At 52.4% G+C, this 17,324-nt stretch overlaps 1 pseudogene; it reads left to right on the top strand.

The window, feature by feature from the left end:
• The first annotated feature begins 1,439 nt into the window (after positions 1-1,439).
• Positions 1,440-14,206, top strand: LOC117096524 (annotated as a pseudogene).
• The last annotated feature ends 3,118 nt before the right edge of the window (positions 14,207-17,324 follow it).

Here is a 17,324-nt window from a genome sequence, read left to right as displayed (position 1 = left end):
GGAGTGTGCTGTGCCTATAATCTCAACTACTTGGGAAACTGAGACAGGAGAATCATTTGAAGCTGGGAGGTGGAAGTTGCAGTGGGCCAAGATAACAACACTGCACTCCAGCCTGGGTGACAGAGTGACTCTGTCGAAAGAAAGGAGAGGCGAGAAAGAAAGAGAAGGAAGGAAGGAAGGAAGGGAGGGAGGGAGGGGAAGGAAGGAAGGAAGGGAGGGAGGGAGGGGAAGGAAGGACTCAGAGGCCCTTAAAATGAGGCCAGGTGAGGTTGGGCAGGTCCGAGCCAGCTCAGGACTCGTCTGCCACACAGCACAGTCACCTTAGGGGACGTGTTACTCAGGGAGTTGCTGGGACCTACTGGGCCCAGCATTGCCACCAGCACCAACAGCTTCAGAGAGAGGGGACAAATACTTGGGGGTGACTCCAAGGCTGTGGGTGGCACCTGCCTCAGAGAGGGGACAGGCACAGGGACACCTCTGGGGGTTTGGCCACCCACAGGCACTGTGCCTAGGTCCCAGCAATGCCCACTGCAGCCCTGTGCTCATCGTGCCCAGCAGGTTCCCGCTTCGGCCTGGCCGCTGTGCTGGCCCCAGGAATTTGGATGCAAGCCTCAGTCACTGGGCATGTGTTTAGCAGTGGGAACCAGCCCATTATTCTAGGTAAGTGACTCTTACAACCTTCCCCAGCTTGTTCCACCCTGTTGTCTCTGGAAAGTCTGTTTTCTCTCTCCGGGACTTCTCCTCTGCCCTCCCAGCCTTAAGCATTGATCCCTACCTTTCTCCATGGGACCTGGGGATAGTGGATTAGCCTTGAGGTAACCAGCAGAAGAGTCCCAGGTTCCAACAGCCAGATGCAGCCTGGTCCTGGGGCCTGGGCTGGGTTTAAGCAGGCTCGGGGTTCCTTCACCTTTTTCAGGGCAGGCGCCCGAGGTTGGGGGCAGAGGCCAGTTCTGACGAGGGGCACTGTGGCAGCATTAGAGACACTCCCCAGGACCCCAGGGTCTAGACTGATGGCTGGATGCCCATCCAGCCTGGGAAGGCCACGTGGGGGCCTGGGGACAAAGGGGTCACTGTAAGGGGACACTAATATAGGTACAGAGAAGGCTCTGGGTCTAGGCTGCAGCTCTCTGGCCTCTGCTGGGTCATGAGGACACAGGGACAGAGAAAGAACACGGGTGAGACTGGGCAAGGTGGCCAGAACCCAGCCCTCCCACAATAGTCATCAGAGAGGAGCAGGTCCCTTAGGGCAGAGACATATCTGTCCCTGGAGCCCCTTCAGCTCTGGGGCCTGATGACTCACTGTCTGTGGGTTGGTCTCCCACCTTCCTCAAAGGGCACGTTAGACTCAGGAGGTGATGAGAGGAGAGTGAATGGGGGGTGCAGAGGACTTCATGGCAGCCAGCTGAAGTCCAGAGTTGTCAGAGTCTGTGGAGGTGGACATGGGGGCTGCTGTGTCCCGTGGTCCAGCAGAACAGCCCCAGCACCACAGTGGAGGTGAAGGATCCTGCGGCCAGGGTGGTGGGGACAAGGGAGGTGAAGAGCTGTGGAGGAGTCCCGGAGCTTGTCTGGGTGGAGCCCACCCTTCACCAGGAAAGCTGAATGGGATGGGCTGGGGCAGAGACCGGTGCCCCAGGGGACAGGAAGCTCCAGGCCCCACCAGGCTTGGGCCTTTCCACACCCTGCCAGGATAGTCCTGTGGGCTGGGCGGGGAACCCAGATTCCAATCTCAGACTCCAGAGACCAGGGAGGAGGGAGCACAGTCTGCCCTGGGTACACACAGGGAAACTGAGGCTGCAGAGGAGAGCTGGGCCAGGGCTCCTAGAAAAGGTGACTTGGGAAGAGCTCCTAGGAAGTTGCGGCGCTCGCTGTTCTGCAGAGGTCTTGAGTGAAAAGGAGGGGAATGAGGAGGGAAGAGGCAGCCCCGGGTGGATTGGGCAGCCATGCCGTGAACCTCACAGAGACTTTAGACACAGAGGGGGCTCCAACGACACCCTAGTGCTCCCTCGGCCTCTCTTGCCCCCTCCTCTGTCCACACAGGTCAGCCCAAGGCCGCCCCTTTGGTCACTCTGAGGAGCTCCAAGTCAGCAAGATGCATCTCATGAGTGACTTCTACCCCGAAGCCGTGATGGTGGCCTGGAAGGCAGAGGGTACCACCATCAACCTGGGTGTGGAGACTGCTACAGCCTCCAAACGCAGCAACCACAGGTACGTGGTTAGCAGCTACCTGAACCTGACAACCGACCGGTGGAGGTTCCCCAGCAGCTATGTTCTTAGGCCCCTGACCCCACCCACAGCAGCCCGGAGCTGTAGGATTCCAGGGCAGGGGTCTCCCCTCCCACCCCAAGGCATCCAGCCCTTCTCCCTGCACCCAATAAACCCTCAATAAATATCCGCATTGTTAATCAGAAATTCTGCTCTCTGTCTTCATTTCTTACCTTTCATATAATTTGACACTTCCCCCAGGTTCTCAGTGGGGGATGGGGGAATCCTGACACTCAGTGTGAAAGTAGCTTATAGGAGAAGCTCCCAGCCTCCCAGGGGCATCTGCTGGAGAAACAGGCCAGGAAAGGAGCAATCTGATCACTGAAGACCAGTCCCTCTGCCCTCTCCCTCCTCCACTTCCCTGCTGCAGCACGCCCTCCCCCGCCCCCCGCCCCCCCCCCCCCCCCCCACTCCCTGCCTCCTTTCTGGATGGAGCTGTCCCTGGCTGGGCCTTCAGATACATCCTCTGTCCTTGCCCTAGTAAGGACGTTCTTCCCACCTACGACCTCTTTTTTCTACAGTCTGGAAGTAACGCTCTGGGCCTGTAGCTCCTCTGCCCATGGCCCTCACCCCTGTCGTGACCTCCTCCCTCTCTGCCCAACTCGCCACCCTTGAGAGCTGGACTGTCCAGAATACTCCAGCACCTTCAAATTCACCAGCTGTTAAATCTGGGGCCCACCTCGATTCTTCGCCTGAGAGCAGGTTCACAGGTGTAAGAAAAATTGGAGGAAGCCAAGAAAGAAACACACACAAAAGGCTTGCAGGAGGCTCAGGACACTTGCCAAAGATAGGCTCTGAGCTCCCCAGGAACCACAGCAAGAAGGGTAATAGGAGCTCCATCATTTCTATGAGATTCAACAAAGCCTTTGCTGGAGGGAAGTTGGTGGTGTCAATGCTGAGGCCAGGCATCTCCTCACAACTAACAGTGGGGATGTGTTTTACCCAATCCCTTAGTATTGATCAGATTTGGGCTCTGACACCTGCACAGGTGACTGCCTGGCAGCCCCAGAACATGGAGATTTTCTCAAGTGTGTGGCACAGAAAGTCACTGGCTGTCTATAGCGGGCATTATTTTTGGGAAACACCTCTCCATTGGATCCTGGGTCTCAGGTGGAAAACTAGGTCCTCCATCGGGATTTTCTCTGCGAGGTTCCCTGGGTCTGGGGCTCCAGCCATTCTCCAAGAGGGAGGTGCAGGGTGAGAGAGCAAGGCCCAGCCCCACCTAGTCTTTCCTGCATGGTCTCTGCTCAGGTAGAGACAGCGTTTGGCCTGGCTGGGTTCTACACCTGCTCAGGGACGCACAGATGGTAGGTGCCCAGTCTGACCCCAGGTCTATCCAGGGCTACCCCTCTTCGCTGAGGCCAGACTGAGGAGGCTGAGCCCACCCAGGTCCTGCAGGTGTTCAGGGCAGCACAGACAGTGGGTGCCCAGGCCCCTGACCCGAGGCCACCCTTCCCTCCTGAGGCTGTGCTAGGCATGGCCAGGAGACAGTGCTGAACACACCAATCCCCTTGTGGCTCTGTGGGGTTGGGGACCTGCGCTCCTCAGTCTACATCGACTCAGTGTAGGAGACAGGCAGAAGCAGGAGGATCCTTGGAGTCCATAAAGCAGAGCAGGGGCAGGTGCTCGTGTGCCCATTTCACCAAAGAGAGAACTGAGGCTCCACGGGAGGGGAAGTGACCTGCCCAGGTCCACATGGTGAGCTGCTGCCTGACCCACCCCCAGCCTCTTTCCACAGCTCCTCAGTCCTTCATTCATTCACTCACACACTCATTCAGCAAACCCTCAGTGAGCGCAGCTGTGGGCCAGGTGCTGGTGCAAGACCAGGACCACCTGCCCTGGAGAAGCTCACAAGCTGGAGGACAACAGGTAGACACCAATGCACCCACCTGTCCTCAAGTCCCGGAAGTTGGAGCTCTGCCCAGGGAGTGTCTGGGGCAACAGGGGCGTCTCCCCCGACTTAGCATAAGATTGAACTGAAATAACCATCTGATGGAACCCCAGCTGTCATCCCTGGGTCACACTGGGAACATCACAGTCCCTCACTGACCCTCGCAGTGACCCTGAGGCACAGGGCAGCCGTGGCCCACCTCACAGAGGGGACGCTGACCAGCAAGGAGGCACCAGGGCCACCCAGGCTCTGCCCAGGGCTGAGGGATTTGCTCTAAATCAGATGGGGGAGGGGCATCTGTGGCTTCCTCTACAGCCAAAGCCAGAGCCCAAAATAGCCCAGGTGGGTATGGAGGGGCCTTGGGGGAGGGGAGGAAATAGGAGGGGAGGTGGCTGCTTGGGGCTTTGGGTGAGGGCTAGGAGCTCCTACTGAGATTAGCGGGTGACTCTCTCATCTGACCTGACCCCCGATGGGGCCTGCCAAGGCACCAAGAAGGCATGCCCAGCCAGGCCTGAGGAAGGGCTCTTCACCCCTCATACTCACTGAGCCCAGCGGTGGGAAGAGGGGGCTGGCCCCCAGCCAGTATTCTCCTGAGGACACCGACACTCGCTGGTAACAAGCAAACCAGACCCAGATGCCCCAAAAAGAGGCCACTGGATCCCAGCAAGCACCCACTCCCCAACACGAAGGTCCAAAACCAAGCTTCAGCCAACTAGAATGTGGGGACTTCCCGGGAGGTAGAGGAAACAAGTCCACTTGCAATGTCCACCGGTTAGTGACACGGCACAGTGACAGTCACATCTCTCAGAGGGGGCTCTCCCTCGACCCTCCTTCCTGACACATCAACAGGGACAGCCTCACCAAGGGCCACACCTGGGCCGTCACTATGGGGTTCGTGGTCTCACATGGGCCCTGCTCAGAGCCCCTGCGGATAAGCTCACTCCAGCTCGCGAGAGGCCAGGGTTGACCCTGACCCCATTTCCCGATCAGCAATAGCACAGCACGTGTGGGGACCAATCAGAAACGAGTCTGTGGAGACCACGGGCTTCAGGGAGAATACTTACATGAGGCAAGGACAGGAGCCAGAGAGGGGCTGGGTGACTTCTGTGGCCTGTATCACAGAGCTGGAGCCATCAGATGCCCATGTCCACTCTGAGGACAGAGTAGCCCACGGTTAGGATGACCTACCAGGCCTGGCCAGGGCACCCACAGGAGACAGGAAGGCTGTGAGGGCCCAGGAGCACAGAGCAGCTCTGAAGGGAAGGGGTACTGGGTCCCAGGGCTCCTGGGCAGAGTGGTTGAAGAAGGTGAGACCCCAGACCAGCCAGGTGAGCCCACTTCTCAGGGGACCCTGGTCAGACAGGGGAGCACCTCCTGCTCATTGAACACAGCAGGGGCAAGGTAGGCACAGCCAGGCTCAGAGAACTCGTGTTTGGGGGAGACGTAAATCAACTCAATAGACAAGTGAGTGATGTGGTGTAGGAGATGGGGTTTGTGCTGGGGAGAAATAGGGCAGAGAATGCAGAGTAGGGAGCACCTGTCTGGGGTCTCATGAGGAGCAAAGTCCCAAGACTGGAGGCAGCCAGTGGCTGAGGAGCCCTGACTGGGGCCAGGCCCCTGTGGCTGGAGCTGGAGGCTCGGGCTCAGCCTCAGTTTCTCCTCTGTGCAGCTAGGTTCGTAATAATGGAAATTGACTTTCTCAGTGGCTGGAGGGACATTCAGATGGAAAATGGATATTCTGTTTTGTCTCTGTCCTTGGTTGTTGTCATCCTCAGGCTGTTCCAGCCCCAGTTAGCCTCGGGTCAGCCTCCTGCCCATGTTGGGCTCCCCACGGGCTCAGGCACCTCACCCCAGCACAGCTGGCCTGAAGAAACCAAGATTCCCTGAGGCTTAAAATAGCTGGAAAGCCAGCCCAGCTGCAGGTGCCTCCCTGTAGGATAAAATGTAGGACAAGATCTTCAGGAGCTAGGACTAGGCAAAATTTTCTTAGACTGGACACCAAAAACATGGTCTAAAAAAGGAAAATTGCTAAGCTAAGTTTCATCAAAATTTAAAAATTTGTTCTGCAAAAGACCTTGTTAAAAAGATGACAAGTTACAGACCAGGAGAAATTATCTGCAAACAACATGTATGAACAAAGGACTGTTATCTTGAGTATATAAGGAACTTGCAAACTCCACACACAAAAAATCAAACAATCCAGTTAGAAGATGGGCGAAAGACGCGAGCAGACATTTCACCAGAGATGATACACGATGGAAAAATAACCACATGAAAAGATCTTCAACTTCACCAGCCACTTGGGAAATGCAAATTAAAACCCCAATGAAATATAATTTACACACATCAGAGTGGCTAAAATTAAAAAGTGACAAGACAAAACTCTGGTGAAGATGTAAGAGTGGATCACTCATATGTTGCTGGTGGGCATATAAAATGCCACAGCCACTGCAGAAGTGTGGCAGTCTCTTTTTCCTCTTTAGAGACAGGGTCTCCCTATGTTGCCCAAATTCCTGGGCTCAAGCGATCCTCTCGCCTCAGCCTCTGGAGCAGCTGGGACTAACGGCGTGTGCTACTGTTGATGCTTGGCAGTTTCTTATAAGACTGAACATGCGGCCGGGCGCGGTGGCTCAAGCCTGTAATCCCAGCACTTTGGGAGGCCGAGACGGGCGGATCACGAGGTCAGGAGATCGAGACCATCCTGGCTAACACGGTGAAACCCCGTCTCTACTAAAAAAATACAAAAAATTAGCCGGGCGAGATGGCGGGCGCCTGTAGTCCCAGCTACTCGGGAGGCTGAGGCGAGAGAATGGCGTAAACCCGGGAGGCGGAGCTTGCAGTGAGCTGAGATCCGGCCACGGCACTCCAGCCTGGGCGACAGAGCGAGACTCCGTCTCAAAAAAAAAAAAAAAAAAAAAAAAAAAAAAAAAAAAAAAAGACTGAACATGCAACTACTGTATGACCTAGCAATTACATTCTGACTCATTTACCCCCGAGGAATGACAATTTATGCTCATACAAACAACCGTACATGAATGTTCATTACAGCTTTAATAGTAATAGCCAAAAACCTAGAAATAACTCAGCCATCCATCAGCAAGTGAACAGTTAAACTGTGCTACATCCATCTTATGGAATAGCACTCAGCCATCCAAAGGAATCAACTCTCGATACACCCAACCAGCTCAGCCTTCCCCAGAACACCCATTGGGCCACCAGATTTACCCAGTGTGGAGGAAACAGGTACCTCCTCCTAGATTTTGTTTTTGGCAGAGATAAACCATGCTTCTCAAAGTCAGTTCTGCTTTTCACTAGCCCTGGCAGGTATTTTCCAATAAAGGTTTCTATGACCAAATGCATGTGAAGGAGTGTTCCATACGCTCTCCCACATGCTTTCAATTTCCTGAGAGTGACAAGCATATCAGAATAGCCAAGGCTCTCAGATGTCCTGCAGGATACCTGTTTAACTTAAACTTTCCCAACCTATTCGATTATGAGACTCTTTTCAAGCATAAACATTTTCCTTCCAGGAACATTTGTATTCTTATAAGAAAATATTAGAAAGCATTCCAGGTGAATTATCTAATGGGAGAACCTCAGGTGCCAAGACAGATGAGATAAAAGTCTCAAACAGTGCTAGACAAGGTTTTCTTGGTTCAGCTGCCTCCCTCTATCTCAGCTGCTCTCATACTTCTAGGTAGTTTTGACTGGACTGTAAATTCCTTCTGGCTCGGGCTATGTCTCAGCACCTTGTGCATGAGTGATACAAATGATGCTTCATGATAAATGCTTACTCACTGACTTTCTCTTTACTCATCACAGGCGAGCATGTTTTCCATCCCCTTTAGTCTCCACACTCATGGGCAAAAGCGAGTTGTGGGTCTTGGAACTCTCAAGAAGAGTAGGAGATCTTCAATTTGCATATGCAGAATCCAAGCGAGTCATCCTGAGTTCCCACAAGTAGGTGGGCTTATTTCTCAGATAACAAAACCACCCCTCCTTTGCAGCCTTTGCACCACTGCAGACCAAGCCCGGCTAAACCTTCCTGTGCTATCCTGAAGGTATTGCTCCCAGATCCCGGCTGTCAGCCCCTGTCCAGCATCACAGGGTGAGTCCAGAGACACGATCATGTGATTGACCAGGACTGACAAGTGGGTCCTCACGGTGGACAGGCGTCTGCAGTAGGCAAGCTCTATTGGGAGAGGGAAGAAAAGCATCCTCATCTACCACCTGATACCCTTTGCCTTGTCTCATGGAGTCCCCAGAGTGCTGTCCCACATTCCTATCTTTTTTTTTTTTTTTTTTTGAGACGGAGTCTCACTCTGTCGCCCAGGCTGGAGTGCAGTGGTGCGATCTCGGCTCACTGCAAGCTCTGCCTCCCAAGTTCATGCCATTCCCTGCCTCAGCCTCCCGAGTAGCTGGGACTACAGGTGCCCGCCACCACGCCCAGCTAATTTTTTTTTCTATTTTTTAGTTGAGACAGGGTTTCACCGTGTTAGCCAGGATGGTCTTGATCTCCTGGCCTTGTGATTCACCTGCCTCAGCCTCCCAAAGTGCTGGGATTACAAGTGTGAGCCACTGCGCCTGGCTACTGGATCTTATAAATCACAGGATTTCAAACGCAATGCGGCCCTGGATCAGATACTAACATCTCTTGTCTTCCCTTGAGTGCTGGGAAAGGGAGGTTGGAGACTGGGAAACATTTTGCCATTTGCAGTCTTAGGAGATCTTTGTAAAGATTTCTCCCTCTGGGTGGTTTTAACCAGGGCATTGCCAAATTCCATGTCCTAAGAGTCTTGGTTTCTGGATCCTCCTGAACCTTTGAGTTTCCCATGAGGCCACAGCTGCAGCGAGGCTGAGCCAAGTGGCTATAACAACCAGGCAGAGTAGTGGGCAGAAGCAGGGGCAGGGTGCAAGCCTCCTGCCCCCAGGAGAGGAACCTCCCTGTGCCAAAGGGAATGAAGGGACCTAGGGAATGCACGGTTGACCCAGTGCCCCACCTCTTTTTATAGTCCAGGTCCCCCCCAGATCCCTTCATTAACTGGCTTACTGTTCACTTCAAGGTCACGACATTGGCTGTCTGATGCAGGGATACAAATCCCTGGCTTGGCCTCCATGTTGTCCCTCTGCAGAGACAGGACTCAGGCCTGGCCATGATGCTGGAGTCACTGTGGATATAGGCCCTGGCCCATCTGACTCAAGAACACATACGTAACTGGAACCAGGAGGCTGGGTGAATCCCCTCAAGGCCCCGGTCACTTGGAAGACCCTAAGGCTCCTTCCAAGTGGCCATTCTAAGCAAAGCCACTTGCAGCCACCCTTTCACGATGCATTCTACATCATCCAAATGTGAAAATCGCCCGCCCCCATCCTTTCACAGTCATGCCTTCCTCCTGACCCAAGGGGCCCTGACCCAAGGTTCCTTTAGAACCTGGAAGGATGTTTTGTCCCTCTGAAAATCATCCTTTTCAAACAGAAGGCATTTATCTTGGCCAGGCTTAAAAGACAAAGAGATGGCAGCTGAGCTCTGGGGCCCATCCCACAGACAATACCCAGAGACCTTCTCCCCACAACTCCCACACACCAGCCTCCCAGCAGCTGGACCTTTTCTCCACGGGATTTGCCTACAAGACTTCTCTTCTGCTTTATCTCAGGTGGGTTTGTCAGGGGAGCAATGTCACCATCCCTCCACCAAATTCACCTCAACAACATTTACTGAGCGCCAAGTGAGTCCCTAGCATGGCTCAGGCTTCACATGCCCTGTCCTGATTTAACCCCACGTGCTTATAATCCAAGGGAGGATCACTGCAGTATTCTATCAATGTAAAGACACACATCTCGACTGTCCACATTTTCATGTACCTGAAATTTTGGCGGGTCTTCTAATCACAACGGTGACGTGGCTGTCCCGCCTGGTCCCATACAGACCGAATCGCAGCAGTTCACAGCACTGTCACTTCAATTACGTTTTGGGCACGGTTGCAACTTCACATGTGGAGTGTAGTGCTACTTTAAATGTCTTCAAAAAGATTCGACTGTGATTCAGCTTTGAATCGAAAAGCTATTGTGCACACAGGAAGGCTGGGAACAGAGCAGCAGAATGCCTGTGCAATGCTGGCAAGGCAGACACATACTCATCCCTGTAGAGAGGCCCAGAAGCCCAGGTTTTCTTGCAAAGCAACAACCAAGTACTTAAAAACTTAAGCCGGGCGCGGCGGCTCATGCCTGTAATCCCAGCACTTTGGGAGGCCGAGGCGTACAGATCACGAGGTCAGGAGATCGAGACCATCCTGGCTAACATGGTGAAACCCCGTCTCTAACGAAAATGCAAAAAATTAGCCAGGCATGGTGGCGGGTGCCTGTAGTCCCAGCTACTCGGGAGTCTGAGGCAGGAGAATGGCGTGGATCCGGGAGGCGGAGCTTGCAGTGAGTCAAGATCACGCCACTGCACTCCAGCCTGGGCGACAGAGCGAGACTCCATCTCAAAAAAAAAAAAAAAAATTTTAAATGGGACTTAAAAACCATACCAGGCTGGGCACAGTGGCTCACAACTTGTAACCCACAGCTTTGGAGGCTAAGGCAAGAGGATTACTGAAGCCCAGGAATTGGAGACCAGCCTGGACAAGATGGTGAGACCCCCATCTCTCAAAAAAAAAAAAAAAAACTTAAAAATTACCTGGACATGGTTGTGTCTGTAGTCCCAGCTACTCAGAGGCTGAGGTGGGAGGATCGTTTGAATCCAGGAGTTCCAGGCTGCAGAAAGCTAGGATTGTGCCATTGCATTCCAGCCTGAGCAACGAGACCCCATCTCAAAAACAAAACAAAACATCCCCGGTATGAGTGGACGCACTTGCAAGAAATGCTTCACTTCCTGTGCTTCTCCATCAGGGGCCACCAAATGTTTTGTGCAAAGAGCCAGATAGGGAGTATTTTTGGTTTGTAAGCTACAAAGGCTCAACTGCAACCACTCAACTCTGCCATCAGGGCCTGAAAGCAGTCGTAGGGTTGTAACTATGCTCCAACAAAACTTTTTTTTTTTTTGAGACGGAGTCTCGCTCTGTCGCCCAGGCTGGAGTGCAGTGGCGCGATCTCGGCTCAGTGCAACCTCCACCTCCCGGGTTCACGCCATTCTCCTGCCTCAGCCTCCCGAGTAGCTGGGACTACAGGCGCCCGCCACCATGCCCGGCTAATTTTTTTTTTTTTTTTAATATTTTTAGTAGAGATGGGGTTTCACCATGTTAGCCAGGATGGTCTCGATCTCCTGACCCTGTGATCCACCCGCCTCGGCCTCCCAAAGTGCTGGGATTACAGGCATGAGCCACGGCGCCCGGCCCCAACAAAACTTTATTTGCAAAACCGAGTGGAGGACCACATCTGGCTCACGGGTGGTAGTTTGTTGTCCCTTTCTCTTGATGGAACAGAAAACAATGTGGAAAAATGAAGGCGCTGATGACTTTAAGTCAAAAGTGATACAGAAGATGAACTTTGAACTAAAAAAAAGTTTTAAGAATATCTTACTTCGATGATTTTTTTTTTTTTTTTTTTTTTTTGAGACGGAGTTTCGCTCTGCCACCCAGGCTGGAGTGCAGTGGCCGGATCTCAGCTCACTGCAAGCTCCGCCTCCCGGGTTCACGCCATTCTCCTGCCTCAGCCTCCCGAGTAGCTGGGACTACAGGTGCCCGCCACGTCGCCCGGCTAGTTTTTTGTATTTTTAGTAGAGACAGGGTTTCACCATGTTAGCCAGGATGGTCTCGATCTCCTGACCTCGTGATCCGCCCGTCTCGGCCTCCCAAAGTGCTGGGATTACAGGCTTGAGCCACCGCGCCCGGCCTCTTTGATGATATTTTACCTGTGTGTACTTATAAAAGTGACGTGTGATTAAAAAACAAGGGGACTGCCATCAGCAACAGTCCCAAAGCCCACTGGGCTCCTCACTGGGTTGTGAGTTCAGCAGCCCCAGCAGGGTGCATCAGTCAAGCACAGCTGAGACTCGCCACAACATGTGTGTCCCAAGCTGGCATTGAAACACAGCAGTGATGTTGCTGCTGGGGGCTGCTGATGGCACTGGCACCGGTGCTGGGGTGGCTGCTATGGGTGACGGGGTGTCAAGGAGGAGCACAGTAGTGTGCATAATGTGAGCCAGGGCTCCCAGGTGGTCGCCTTTGAACAGGCCAGTGTCCAAGACCTATATATGATTGTGCTCTGCATCCTTGAGGCCAGCCTGGCCAGGACGGGTTCTACCTGTCCCACAAGGCCACCAGCACGGTCCCTCAGAGCACCCTGCTCATCGTCCTGGGCCTGGTGCTGGGCAGCCCATCTGGGTGGCCAAACACATAGCATCCTTCATGCTGACATTCCCCATCATGCTAGACACCAGCTACTTCATCCCCAACCGACTCTTCTTTGGCAACCTGGGCACCATCCTGCTGCACAAGGTCATCAACACCATGTGGAATGCAGCCACCACCATCCTGTCCCTCTATGGCATCTCCCTTAGTAGGCTCATGGGCAACCTGCAGATAAGGCTGCTGGACTGCCTCCTGTTCGGCAGCCTGATCACCACTGTTGACCCAGCAGCTGTCCTGGTTGTGTTTGAGGAGGTTCATGTCAATGAGGTCATGTTCATCATCATCTTCAGGGAGTAGCTACTGAATAACTCTGTCATTGTGTTTCTGTACAATGTGTTTCAATCTTTTGTGACACTGGGTGGTGACGTGACCAGCATGGATTCTATGGAAGGTGTAGTCTCCTTCTTTGTGGTGAGCCTGGGGGGCATGCTGGGGGGTGGTCTTTGCCTTTCTGCTGTCACTGGTGACCCACCTCACCAAGCACATGCACATCATTGAGCCTGGTTTCATGTTCGTCATCTCCTACCTGTCCATCCTGATATCTGAGAAGCTGTTGCTGGGGGCCATCCTGGCCATCATCTTCTGTGGCATCTGCTGCCATAAGTATGTGAAGGCGAACATCTAGGAGCAGTTGACCACCACCATGTGCTACACCATTAAGATGCTGGCCAGTGGCACCAATCCCATCTTCATGTCCCTGGGCATCTTAGCCAGGCACCTGCTCATCTGGATGTGGAACAGGGCCTTTCTCCTCCTGCACTGCCCTTCACCTTCATGTACCAAGGCCATCAATGTCATCCAGTCCTGGCTCCTGGACTGCTATTGGACGGTGTGGCTGGAGATCATAGACCAGGTGGTCATGTCCTATAGAGGCCTGCATGGGGCCATGGCCTTCATCCTGGTCATGCTTCTGAATGGAAACAAGGTCAAAGAAAATAATCTGTTTGTCACCACCACCATCATCATTTTCAAGGTCATCTTCTGGGGCTTGACCATCAAGCCCCTGGTGCAGTAGCTGAAGGTGAAGAGGAGTGAACATCAGGAGCCCAAGCTCCATGAGAAGCTGCACTGCCACACCTTCGACCACATCAAGGACATATCCAGGCATATCAGGTACAATTATCTCAGAGAGATGTGGTCCCACTTTAACAGGAATTTCCTCAGCGGAGTCCTCATGAGAAGGCTGGCTCAGAAGTCTCCAGATGGGATCCTCAATGTCTTCCACAAGCTGAACCCGAAGGATGCCATCAGCTAAGTGACCAAGGGAGAGTGCCTGAGGTCCCTGGCCTTCATTGGCTCCCCAAGTACTGACAATGTGGTAAACGTGGACTTCACGCCACGATCGTCCACCATGGTGGCCTCCGTCTCCTACCTCCTGAGGGAGAACCCCAGTGCCGTCTGTTCGGACATTCAGTCCCTGGGGCAGCATGGCAGAGCATTTGGTACGGGGAGCACACGGTCATGCACCACATGCTGCAGCAGTACCTGTGCAAGCCGGGGAAGGAGTACGTGCATCGCTACAGCCACACCAGCTGAGGACAAGAAGCAGGACCGGGATATCTTCCACAGGTCCATGAGGAAGTGCTTGGAATCCTTCAAGTAGACCAAGCTCGGGATCACCCAGAACAAGAAGGCAGCCAAGCTCTACGAGCCAAAACACGACCAGAAGTGGGGAACTCCCAAAGCTCTGCCCCCGCTCCAGTAGAGCCACACTAATGCCAACCCAGGCCAAGAGCCTGAGCAGCCATCCTGTGCTGCTGAACAAAATGAATTTGCAAAACTTATACCCTAGACAAGGCTCCAGGCCCCTCCCAGCCCAGCGCTTCTCCCCAGGGACGGTGGGGTGCGTCCGCAGTGCCAGGACTCAGGGCGTGACCCTGGAGTGGATGCAGGCCCAGCAAGTGGCCCAGGCTTAAGTGCTATTTTCAGGTCCTTAGCAGTTTGTTGAACTGCTGGGTCACCTCGTGGGCTGCAGGTAAACTTGCAGCCCAGCAACTTTGCTCAGCACTTGTGGGTTTAGACTCCTTGAACCAGTGTCTGCCCCGTTTCCCTCCCAGTTTCTATCCTGCCCTCCCCAGCCCTGGATGGCTGCCATGCAAACACGTTTTCTGGATCTGGTAGCGCAAGCGGGGACGGAGGGATGAGGCCTGAAGTGACCTTGAGGTCATTTAAATTTTCTAAATTAGACAAAACAATTTTTAAAAACCCCATATTCCCATGCCTTTTAAAAATCAAAAACACATACTGTTTCTTTTCAGTGTAAGCAGTTTTAATTACGTACCAGGTGCAGAGTCTAGGATACAAGACAGAACTGCAGATAAAGTCTCTTTCCAACATAGTTAGGAGACATGGCTCAGGCCACCTGTTCCAGGTGTCACCTAGAAACCTAATGAATGGCTCCAAACCAGGTAAACTAAACAATTTTCCAAAGTCAAAGAAGCAGTTTATAACATTAAAGCACTTAGCCAATTTAACCTCTGACTTAATTTAGAACAAATGTCTAAACTTTAAAGACTTTTTTTTACCAATAATTTTAAAACTGTATTTCCCACAGATTACTTAAGTCATGTGAAATAAAAGGCATGAGAGTGTCTATTTTTCTGACAAAATATTTAAGACTTTTCATTTTCCTTTAATCCAATTAATTAGAGCTCCTTCATATAAGCATCACACACAACACTTCTAGACAGAAGATCTAGCAGTTGTTAAGTTTTTCTTTCCCATCTTATGACTTTCTGACTTGGCCTATATTTCCCTCTTTCCTAGTCATTCTACTTTAGGACAAGAATTTGCCATACAAGATGCTCCCTCACATAAAATTTCTTTCCTTAATAACCTATCTTACCATAAATACATCTTCATATCTACAACTTTTTCTGTTTTTTGTTTTGTTTTGTTTTTCTGAGACGGAGTTTTGCTCTTGTTGCCCAGGCGGAGTGCAAGTGGTGTGATCTCTGCTCACTGCAACCTCTGCCTCCTCGGTTCAAGCAATTCTCCTGCCTCAGCCTCCCGAGTAGCTGGGATTACAGGCATGTGCCACAACACCTGGCTAATTTTGTATTTTTAGTAGAGATGGGGTTTCTCCATGTTGGTCAGGCTGCTCTCAAACTTCTCACCTCAGGTGATCTGCCTGCCTCAGCCTCCCAAAGTGCCTGGAATTACAGCGCCCAGTTTCCACAACTTTCTTTAGATCTCTCTCTTCTACTAATTTCTGATGCCCACCCAAATCAAAAAGGTCAGATAAGGCAAGGCAAAACAGAGTAGAGCCTTAGATTTTTTCTTTTTCTTATTTTTTTTTTTTGAGACCGAGTTTCACTCTTGTTGCCCAGGCTGTAGTGCAATGGCGCGATCTCGTCTCACTGCAACCTCTGCCTCCCAGGTTCAAGCGATTCTCCTGTCTCAGCTTCCCAAGTAGCTGGGATTATAGGCACGCACCACCACGCCCGGCTAATTTTTTTGTATTTTTAGTACAGACCGGGTTTCACCATGGCCAGGCTGGTCTTGAACTCCTGACCACAGGTGATCCGCCCGCCAGCCTCCCACAGTGCTGGGATTACAGGCATGAGCCACAGGGCCCTGCCGAGTCTTAGATTTTCAGAGGGACCTGTCTGCTTACAGTTCTTGGGGGTTCCATGAGGAAAACAGAGAAACAGAGGTTTCTCCTAAAATGGAGTCTGCAGCACCTTCTGTTTTTCCCAAGGAGTCCCAGGTTGTCAGAAACTACCTTAGGTCCTCTCATATGAGCATCAAGAGTGGCAAGAAGACAGACTAGGGAAATAATTCAGTCAACTGAGAAGAAAAAGAAAACCTTAGTACTGCTCCCATTGTAAAGATGGATAAACTGAGGCACCATGCATACTGTATGGAACCCACCCAGGCAATGCAACCCGGGATAGTGTGCCCAACCTGCCCCCGCAGCGAGCAGTGCAGTCCCAGATACCACACCTACCCTGCTACCTTTTCTACCACTCTGGCCATACTCCCGCTGTGGGCTGCCTTCCTACGGCTCTCGCCGCTGCAGTCTCTACCGCCACCACAAACCACAGCAAAGCCAGCCACGCTGTCACAGACTCAAGCCTCCAGCATCCAGCAGATGTCTTCCTCTTCCCCTTCCCCTTCTCTAAGATGAGCACCAAGCAGCAGAGCAGGAACACAGAGAAGAGCCTAGTAATGGCCTGTCTCCTGGCCACTCAGCCGGCTTTATATAGGGAGGTTTTGCAACCGAATTCCCAGACTACATGTTCTGATTGGATGAGAGAAAACCTCTAGGCCTACTCTGATTGGGCTTTATCATCATGTTCTGATTGGTTGGCTAAAGAATTGCTCTCATCCAATCAGAACATGATAATAAAGTCCAATCAGAGTAGGCCTAGAGGTTTTTTTTCTCCCATCCAATCAGAACATGTAGTTCAGGACACAGTTGTATAACTTCCGTATATAAAGCATGCTGAGGCCGGTCAGGCCATTCCAGATTCTTCTGTGTATGACGCCCCAGTAGCTCCCGCCTGGCTTACAGGAAGAAGAGGCCAAAGGAAAGCCACCTCGCTTATGCTGGTGTGTGGCACCGCGGCTCGCCTCGCTGTGATTGGTGGCCACAATGAAGACTGCAACCTGGCCTGAGCGGTAAGGAGAAAACAGTTTTTGGCCGGGCGCGGTGGCTCAAGCCTGTAATCCCAGCACTTTGGGAGGCCGAGACGGGCGGATCACGAGGTCAGGAGATCGAGACCATCCTGGCTAACACGGTGAAACCCCGTCTCTACTAAAAAATACAAAAAACCAGCCGGGCGAGGTGGCGGGCGCCTGTAGCCCCAGCTACTCCAGAG

This window comes from Trachypithecus francoisi, unplaced genomic scaffold (assembly GCF_009764315.1).
Source record: "Trachypithecus francoisi isolate TF-2019V2 unplaced genomic scaffold, Tfra_2.0 Lachesis_group14, whole genome shotgun sequence".
Lineage (NCBI taxonomy): Eukaryota > Metazoa > Chordata > Mammalia > Primates > Cercopithecidae > Trachypithecus > Trachypithecus francoisi.
Note: the sequence above shows the minus strand (reverse complement) of the source record. Positions and strands in the feature narration are given on the sequence as shown.